This window comes from Suricata suricatta, chromosome 15, assembly GCF_006229205.1.
Source record: "Suricata suricatta isolate VVHF042 chromosome 15, meerkat_22Aug2017_6uvM2_HiC, whole genome shotgun sequence".
Lineage (NCBI taxonomy): Eukaryota > Metazoa > Chordata > Mammalia > Carnivora > Herpestidae > Suricata > Suricata suricatta.
This window is the reverse complement of record NC_043714.1, coordinates 29572137-29582777: the sequence shown is the minus strand read 5'-3', so window position 1 is coordinate 29582777 and position 10641 is coordinate 29572137. Positions and strand designations below refer to the sequence as shown.

Sequence of the window (10641 nt, the reverse complement as noted above, 5' to 3'; positions counted from 1 at the left end):
AAAGAAAGTTTGATACACAATCCCAGGGGGATTCCCAAAAGCTAAATACTTCCACCTAAGAACCAGAATGTCCTTGCTAGAAAACTTTTACTCTACCCATTGCAGCAGCTATATGGGGCTAATGGGTTGTGAGTAGAAGTGATGTTTTTTACAAAACATGTAATTGCTGGTGTTAAGAATTATTATTCTTTTCACTGTGCAAAAATCAGAAAAGATTCATGATGGATGATAGTACCACACGATCAATGGAGCCTGAGTTCTTGCACAGAACAGTTGCCATGGGGAAAAAAAAAAAACCAGAACAAAACTGTAATTATAGTAGAATTTTATTAACTATAAATTAATATCTTTTTGTCAGGTTATTGACATTTCTGAAGTTGCTAAGGGGGCAAAAAGTAGCTTGTAATGACTAATAGAGGAAAACAATTAGGCAGATAAAATGCTTCAAAAGCTATTACCTGTATTCTTATGTAATGTCCATTGCCCTTCTCGTTACATCATAGAAGAGGGTACATGACACACAGGCACATAGAACATCACTAATGGTGTTAACTACCATCACTCTTTAACACAGCTTCCTGTTTCTCCACTGCAAAGTTACTGTTTTTTCCCTTTCCCTACTCTAGTCTTTGAAAAGATGTCAAAACTCAAGTTCATCATCAAGGGGAAGTAGAGGTGGATAAGCCAAGCTTCTGAATAGTGGGCGGATATATACCTATATAATTGGAAAAGCTTCTGTAAGAAATAGGTCATAGTTTTATAAGTTCCTAGTTTCAGTGTGCTAATATTTTGTTAAGGATGTTTGCATACATATTCATGGGTGATGTTCATTTGTAGTTTTCTGTTCCTGAGGTATTTTTTTCTAATTTTGGTATGACAGTAATACTAGACTCATAGAGTGAGCTGTTGTCATAGACTTAATGTTTGTATCCTTGCAAAAGTCACATTTAGAAGTTCGAATCCCCAGTATAAGGGTTACATTATGGTTTGTTGTCTAAACCATCCAGTCTATGGTATTCTGTTATGGGAGCCTGAACTAAGACAGATAAGAAGTATTTACTGTTTCAATATTTTCTGAACGAATTTGTGTGTAATCTGTATCACTTCCTTAGTAAATTCACAATGAAGACACCTGGGCCCAGAGTTTTAATTGTTGAAATATTTTAAATTACTAATTCAATTCCATTACTTTTTAAAAGCCTATTGAGATTTTCTATTCATTTTTAATTAGTTTTAATAATTTGTGTTTTTCTAGGAATTTATCTACTTTGGTTAAGTCATCTACTTGGTATAAATTTGCTCATAATATTCCCTTATAAATATTTTAATTACTACAAATTAGCTAGTGATGTTCCCTTCTTCCTTGTTTTTTAAAATGTCATTCCATTCTTGCTAATGGAGTACTGATTTTGTTGATTATTTCGAAGAACAAAAGTTTAGTTTCATTGTTGTTTCTGTATTATTTTCAGGTTTCTATTCCTTTTTAAAAAATCCTTATTATTTTCTTCTGTATTCTTGCTTTGGTTTTACTTTGCTCTTCACAGTTCTTAAGGAGAATTTTTGGATATGAATTTGAGGCCTTTTTTTTGGTTTAATGTTTATTTATTTTTGAGAGAGAGAGAGACAGAGTGTGAGCGGGATAGGGGCAGAGAGAGAGAAGGAGACACAGAATCTGAAGCAGACTCCAGGCTCTGAGAGGCTGACATGGGGTCTGAATTCATGAGTGGTGAAATCACGACCTGAGCCAAAGTTGGATGCTCAACCGACTAGCCACCCAGATACCCCCTTTAATAGATTCATTTAAATGAATCTATTTTTGTTTCCTCTTTTAAAAAAAATAGTTTACTGTCAAGTTGGTTTCCATATACCACCCAATGCTCATCCCAACAAGTGCCCTCTTCCATGCCCATCACCCATTTTCCCCTCTCCCCCAACCCCCTTCAACCTTCTGTTTGTTCTCAGTATTTATGAGTTTCTTATGGTTTGCCTCCCATCCTGTCCTTAACTATTTTTCCCCTTCTCTCCCTCTTAACTTCTGTTAAGTTTTTCCTGATCCACATGAATGAAAATACATGGTATCTGTCCTTCTCTGCCTGACTTATTTCACTTAGCATAATACCCTCGAGTTCCATCCACATTGCTACAAATGGCCAGATTTCATTCTTTCTCATTGCCAGGTAGTATTTCATTGTATATATAAACCACATCTTCTTCCACCAGAAGTCTGCTAGGATTGATCCATGAATTTAGCAAAGTTGCAAAATAAATGTACAGAAATTGGTTGCTTTTTTATATACCAATAGTGAAGCAACAGAAAGAGAAATCAAGAAACTGATCCCATTCACAACTGCACCAAAACCCATAAAATACCTAGGAATAAACCTAACTAAAAAAGATCTGTGTGCTGAAAACTACAGCAAACTTGTGAAAGAAATTGAAGAAGACACAGAAAAACATTCCATGCTCATGGATTAGAAGAATAAATATTGTTAAAATGTCATTACTACCCAAAGCAATCACACATTCAATGCAATCCCCATCAAAATTGCACCAGCATTCTTCTCAGACCTAGAAAAAACAATCCTAAAATGTGTATGGAGTCACAAAACATCCTGAATAGCCAAAATAATACTGAAGAAGAAAACCAAAATGGGAAGTATCATAATCCCAGACTTTAGCCTCTACTACAAAGTTGTCATCATCAAGATATTGGCACAAAAACAGACACATAGATGAATGGAATTGAGTAGAGAAACCAGAATTGGACCTATAAATGTATGGCCAATAAATCTTTGACAAAGAAGGAAAGAGTATTCAATGGAAAAAAGACAGCCTCTTTAAAAGATGGTACTTGGAGAAATGCAGAAGAATGAAACTTGGCCACTTTCTTACACCATACACAAATATAAACTCAAAATGGATGAAGGACCTGAATGTGAGACAGGAAACCATCAAAACCCACCAGGAGAAAGTAGGAAACAACCTCCTTTACCTCAGCCTCAGTAATTTCTTACATGACTCATCTCCCAAGACAAGGGAACTATTTTTGTTTCCTCTTAATATTTCTTTCACATTTGATAAATTTGGATGTTTCATTTTCTCTCAGTTTAAAATACTGTTGTGAATTATTTTTTGACTTGTAAATTAATTAGAAGTGTGTTCAAGGTTATTAAGCCTTAAAATGTCTAATCTACCGTTAATCCAATCTGGTGTATGTAGTTTTTATCTGTAAAATCTGATTTGGACTTTTTGCTCTCCTCCATGCCTCTGCTGAAATTTATGAACAGACAGAATATAGTGATAATAATTATTTGAATGCTCTTTTCCTTTAAGTCTAAATTCTGTGTCAATTCTGGATTGGTACCAGATTGATTAAATTTGTTCCTCATGGGTTTTTCCCTTGTCTTTGCTTTTGTTCATTGGATTGCAGAGTTTGTGAATTTGACCCTTTTTTGTATCCTTTTTAAAATTCCCTATAATTGAGTTTGTATTGGAATGTTGTTAAGTTATTCAGAAATATTTGTTGGGTGGGGAGGGGGGAGGTGGTAGAGGCAGAACTAGAGTAGTAATTAGCCTAGGGCTCATTACTTCCATTCTGCAAGGTCCAGATAAAGCCCTGTGAAACATGAAAGTTTCCAGTCCGACTGTTAAGAGGCAAGTTTTCTAACCAGGGTGGGCACTAAGCATCCTTGCAGGTAGGTTTTCCCCAGCCTCCTGTCATTGCCTGACATGATTTGGAGGGAGAAGGCAGCTTTGTGGACTCCAGAGTTCTGTCTCAACTTGGTTTCTCCTAACCCATGATCTATCTGATTAACTCTAGCCATTTTATATCCTCACACTTTCTGTTTTGTCTCCTCAACTCAGGGAGTTGGCCTTGCTCTGCTTGGTTTCACTTCCGTGTGTCATGGACTGGACCCCTCGTCAAGGCAGTAAGGTGTGACAGATACATTAATTATCCTATTTGTTGTCTATCTTTGGGGAATCATTGATTTTTTTCATCCCAACGTTTTGAAAACGACTGTTTCATATATTTTATGCTTTGGCTGTTTCAGACATGAGGGTATATGCAGTCTTTATTAACCTATCTCAGTCAGAAGCAATAGTCTATTATTGCTTTTTAAGAATTGGATAATTCTGAGATAAAAACCAGTGGTAAGAATCATTGAAATTTTAATATTTCTTCCTCCAACCTTCAGGAGATTGGATTGATGGAGGTCCTTAATTTAATTAGATTAATAAATATAAATATACATTTGGTTGTTGATGCATATATGTAAATTAGTCATGTGCTACTTTTTATGTGAGATAGTTTATAGGATGCCGGTACTACATTGAGTTCCTTATTCTCTTAGCCATTTCTTCAGAAAGAAGTCATTAATAATGATATTGCTTATACTTCATGCTTCAATAAACATCAAGAATACCAAAGTAAATACTCCTCACTCTGATCTGTTTTGCCATATAAATTGGGAGGAAGTTACATCCCAATCTTTGTGTAAGGTGTTTTACATAAATTATATAATTTAATTATTGTAACAATCAGTGAGGTAAGTTCCATTAGCCTCACTTGACAGATGAAGTTAAGGATTAAGGTGGTCACATGCACACAGATAGATGTAGAACTTTACTTCAAACTTATGTTTGGCTGATTATAAAATTCATTCTCCCCCGAATTATAGTATGCTTTTCTGTTGATAGATTTTCAAAGCATATGGAATTTCATTTCTTTTCAATTTGCATTTTTTTTTGAGAGAGAGATAGAGACAGCATGAACAGGGGAGGGTCAGAGAAAGAGGGAGACACAGAATTCAAAGACAGGCTCCAGACTCTGAGCTAGCCATCAGCACAGAGCCCGACTCGGGGAGTGAACCCAAGAACTGTGAGATCATGATCTGAGCTGAAGCTGGATGCTTAATCGGCTGAGCCACCCAGGCGCCCCTCAATTTGCACTCTTAAAGTAATCTGTCTCACAAACATACAAAACTTTAGGAGCTTCACATAAGAATTCCAGTATTTTTATAGGAAGAAAAACTCAATGCCAAAAAAAATACTTTTGTATTAGATGTATGGTTATTTTTTGGTGGATGAAATTTGATTAAAAAAAAGTAAATGCATAGACATGAATAGGGCCAAAAGTATGTTTCTGGAATTATTTCTTTAATATTTTTGCAAAGGAGAACATTTACTATTCCTAGTAACTCATTCAATTTGTTTTGGTCCTGGTAACAGATAACACAGTGTATATTACATATTAATGTAATTAGTAATTAATATTACTAATTTAGCATATATTTTATACATTTTTTAAGTTTATTTATTTTGAGAGAGACAGAGAGAGACAGAGAGAGAGGGAGAGAGAGATTGAGAGTGCAGATGCAGAAGGAGAGGGGCAGAGAGAGAGAGAGAGAGAGTGAGAGAGAAAATCCTATGCAGGTTCCACACTTTCAGTGTAGCTCCTGACCTGACACAGGGCTTAATCTCACCGTGACCAAGACCTGACCTGAAATCAAGGGTCAAATGCTTAACCAACTGAACCATCCAACTGAACCCTGCATGTATCTTTAAACTAAATTTCATGATTTGCAATACTGAAATTTTATGTTAAAAATATAATTTTATTTAACAGATTATTAAACAAATAAAATAATTAGGATTTAATTTTCAAAATATATTATAGAAGAAATTTTGCTAGATATTCCTAATATCCATTCCCTTCTCCTCCCTTATAACAGAACAAAAAACTGCAGTATGTAGTTGGATACATTTATATTGGCTAAAAAAAATAGGTGTAGGCATACAGAGATGCAGAAATAGAGGTGGGATTGTTTTGTGGAGGCCATAAAACGGGGAGCACTTGCCTTCCCCATCACCTGTTTGGCTGTTTGGCTGTACATAAAGTGGTGATATTTAGCAGTCACTAAGAGAATTATGCAGGTTAAAACAGTGATGATTCAACAGCCCTTAACACAAACCCCCAAAAAGAGTAGCTTCAGCAGAGCATTTCTCTCTCATGTGAAATTTTCTAGAGGCAGAGTTCTAGGGAACAAGGTATTCAATCTGGCAAACTAGATACTGCTGCTAATCACTTTCATCCTTCATAATCTGTAGCTTGGAAAATTAAGTAGAAATATCATTCATAGTACAAAATTATTGAGACAGTTATGCAAGGAAAGATGAGGGCATTGAAGACAGATGTGGCACACCTAAAAGTAAACTAATAATACCCCTAAAATAATAAAATGGCAGAAGGAACAAATAGTGAATAAACTAGGTGAGTCTAGGTGGCTCAGTAGTTTAAGCAGCTGACTCCTGTATGCAGCTCAGGTCATGATCTCACAGTTAGTGAGTCTGAGGCCCACGTCAGGGTCTGCACTCACCACATGGAGCCTGTTGGGATCCTCCATCTCCCTCTCTCTGCCCATCCCCCCACTCATGCTCACTCCCCCTCTCAAAAATAAATAAACATTAAAATAATCTTAAAAATAGTGAATAAAATAATTAAAATGAACATTTTTATGAGCTGAAGCAAAACCTTAGTATGAAATTTAAAAAGACTAGGGGCACCTGGGTTGCTCAGGGGTTGAGTGTCCAATTCTTTGTTTCCACTTGCTGAGCTGTGGAGCCTGCTTGGGATTCCCTCTCCCTCTCTCTCCTCTCCTTCTCTTTCTCTTTCTCTTTCTCTTTCTCTCTCTCTCTCTCTCTCTCTCTCTCTCTCTCTCTCTCTCCTCTGCTTGTGCTCAGACCCATTCTCTTACTCTCTCACTCCCTTTCTCTCAAAATAAATAATCTTTAAAAATAGAAAATAAATAAAAGGACTTAACCTGTACCAGGAGGGATTAAAAAAAAAAAAAACCACTTAGACACTGAGTGATTAACTTTCCACATTTCAAATACAATTTTAAAAGCATAATTTCTAGGTGCACCTGGGTGGCTCAGTCAGTTAAGCCTCCGACTTCGGCTCAGGTCAGATCTCACGTTCATGGGTTCGAGCCCCACGTCAGACTCTGTGCTGACATCTCAGAGCCTGGAGCCTGCTTCTAATTCAGTGTCTCCCTCTCTCTCTGTCCCTCCCTGCTCGTGCTCTGTCTCTCTTGGTTTCAAAAATAAATAAACATTAAAAAAATTTTTTTAAAGGATTAATCTCTATGAAAAATAAGTCTAATACTTATGCATACTTGATTGTCCTTTTCTTCTGTGTCTGTGGAGGTCTGGAATTCTCTGCTTCTCAAAACTGTGATGTGGCTGTATGTGCTTTTCAGGACAACGAAATATAAGCAGACTTAATGCATCTGACTTCATAGTATAAGCATTTAAAGTTCTCTACCCACCACCTGTTGTTCTCCTGCCCTAGTGATTGAGGAAGTACATGTTAATATGGAGGTTCCAAGTGATTAAGCAGACTGGACTCCAGAGGCAACAAATGGAGGGCAAGAGCTTGGAGAATGACCCTGATACTCAGATGGTGGTAGGGAGTGAGAAACGTACCACTGCTGTAAAAATCCACTGTGATTTAAGAGCGATTTATCCAAACAGGTTTTAGTCATTATTTTCATGAATGGATCAAGAAGATGTGGTATATACATACAATGGAGTACTACATGGCAATGAGAAAGAATGAAATCTGGCCATTTGTAGAAAGTGGATGGAACTTGAGGGTGTCATGCTAAGCGAAATAAGTCAAGTCGAGGACAGATACCATCTGTTTGCACTCATAGGTCTAACAGGAGAACAGGAGAAACCTAATGGAGGACCATGGGGAGGGGAAGGGGGAAAGAGAGTTGGGGAGAGAGAGGGATGCAAAACTTGAGAGACTATTGAATGCTGAATGAACTGAGGGTTGAAGGGGGAGGAGGAGGGAGGAAAAGAGGTGGTGGTGATGGAGGAGGGCACTTGTGGGGAAGAGCACTGGGTATTGTATGGAAACCAATTTGACAATAAACTATTTAAAAAATTTTAAAAAATTGAACCTTATTTTCAATATTACTTTGTATAATTCACACTAATTTAGAGGCAGTCACATATTACCAACTTTGCTACCATAGTTCCTTATATTCCATTTCCCCCCTTAAACTTTAGTTTCCTTTTGCTTGAAATAGATCCTATAAATACCAGGGATTTTTTTGTTGTTGTTGTTGTTAACTGTTTTCTCTTCCACTGCACACCAACAAGAATCTGTGGGTGGTAAATTCTCAGGCTTTCTTTAAAAAGATTTTTGTTTGTTCATTTCCCACATTTTAAATGATCATTTACATGTTTTTCAATAATATTTTTAAATATTGAAGAATCTCCAACTTCTCATATTGGTATTAACATGTGTACTGCTCTTTCTTTAGAAGTAATATTTTTCTTCACTCTGCTAAAAACAGATTAACTTCTGCAATATCCTTTTGTGGGAAAGAAAGAAGACTTCTGCATAAACTCCAGCTCATAAAGGATGACACACATGGACATGAGCCCTATTTACCAGACCTGGATGGTATATGTGCACATATACACCAAGGCAACTACAAATTTGGATCAGGTACTCATTTGCTCTGTTTCCTGGTTCACTTTCTCCAATTTCATCAGAATGCTTAGCAGTGTGATTTCTTATTTGTATTCCTCAAGATTTGTCCTTCATAAATCTCATTCATGCCTCTGGTCAATGCCAAATATACTGGCCTTATCTTTCAAATGTTGCTCAATTCGAATTTTTCTATTCTTGTCTATCTGTCGAAAAGCTATTAGTTATAATTAATCTTTTAATTTAATTTTATAAAACCTCTTAACCTTTTAAAAATATCCTATTTCCTTATTTTCCTGTATTCAGTTCTGGATATTTTCCTCAGTTTTATCAGTTATAATATATAGTATCTCATGAGTTTATAGTTTATAACATCCCTGGTGGTATTTCAAATTTCAGGGAGGTGGTCTTTATTTCTAGAAAATTTATTTAGCTCTTTAAAATATTATTTATTGGCGTTTGTTTGTTTTTAGTTATTATAAATACATACATACATGCACACACACACAGAATTTGTATGTATATGTGTTCGAATCCGTGAAGAACATGTAGGAAACCAGAACTGTCACGTCTCCAGGCAGTGAGAAGAAGCCCATCCCCTTAGGTGGGACTAGAGGCAGAACAGGAAGTCTTGACTTCCATCCCTCCCAGTCTACTAGATATCTAGAACAACCACTAAAAATACTATAACTCAAAGTAGATCATGGACTTAGATATAAAACATAAAACTATAAATTTTTTAGAAAACAATAATAACAAAAAGAGTGAGAGAGAAGGGAGGCAGCAGAGAGAGAGAGAGAGAGAGGAAATCTATGGAAATCAAGGTCAGGTAAACAGTTCTGATATTTGATACCAAGAGCATGAGAAAAAAATTGGTAAGTTGAATTTCATAGTATTAAAGACTTTTACTCTGTGAAAGACCCTATTAAAATGATGGAAATAGAAATTAAAAAGTAGAAGAATGAGTTATTTGCAAAACACATATCTGACAAAGGATTCACAATGACAACATATAAGAACTCTACAAACTTAATAGATGGTAGCTACACTTGTGATGAGCATAATATAACATACAAAGAACTTGAATCCATATGCTGTATAGCTGAAATTAATGTAACATTGTGTGTCAACTACACTCCCAATTTAAAAAAAAGGAAAAAATTTCCTTTAAAATGGACAAAAGACATGAAAAGACATTTCACTGAAGAGGACATATAGATGGAAAACAAAGTACTTGAAAAGAGGTTCAACATGCAAATTAAATCCACAATATGTATCACTATGCACCTATCAATATAGCTAATATAAAAAAATAGTGATAATAGCAAATGATGGCATCAGATTACTAATGTATTTCTGTGTTTGTAACATTATACAGCCACTCTGGAAAAACAGTCTAGCAATTTCGTTCTTTCTATCGCCAGCTTTATTAAGGGATTGCATTAGAAAAAACTGCACATCTGACTTACTTCACTTAGCATAATGCCCTCTAGATGCATTCATGATGTCTCAAATGGCTTGATTTCGCACTTTTTAATGACAGTATAATTTTCTACTATATACATATGCCACATATTCCTTGGCCATATGTCTGTTGATGGACACTTAGGTTGATTCCATGTCTTGTCTATTGTAAAAAATGCTTCTATCCCACCAACAGTGCTTGAAGGTTCCTTTTTCTCCACATCCTTGCCAACACTTGTACATTTGTCTTTTTGATTTTAGCCTTGCTAACAGGTGTGAAGTAACATTTCATTGTTGTGGGAGGTGGAGGCAAGATGGCGCCTTGGCAACAAAGTATGGCCCGCCTGCCTCTGGTATACCCACCTCCCAGCCAGATACCACGATAAGTGTACGACCAATGCAAAGCCATGAAATTGGTTAGCCCTGTTGCTGTCAGCCAATCAGGAGCGGCCGCGTAGCCTGTACGGTACATATATAAGGGAGGGTGCTTTGCGCAAGGAGAGAGGAAGAAGGAAGAAAAGAACCAATAAAAGTCTCTGCAACGAATCCCGGTGTCGTCAGTTCTTCAAACTGCGGGCAGTTTGAGCGGCTCCGGCACATTGTGGTTTTGATTTGAATGTACTTCATGACTAATAATGTAAAGCATATTTTCATGTACCTGTTGACCTTCTGAA

The 10641-nt window shown here is 36.4% G+C and overlaps 1 long non-coding RNA gene across 1 annotated transcript; it reads left to right on the top strand.

Annotated features, from left to right (window-relative positions):
* The first annotated feature begins 662 nt into the window (after positions 1 to 662).
* Positions 663 to 8515, top strand: LOC115279185. Its single transcript, XR_003903272.1, has 3 exons — positions 663 to 675; positions 3865 to 3934; positions 8367 to 8515. It is a non-coding gene; the product is annotated as an uncharacterized LOC115279185 (long non-coding RNA).
* Positions 8516 to 10641: the final 2126 nt, after the last annotated feature.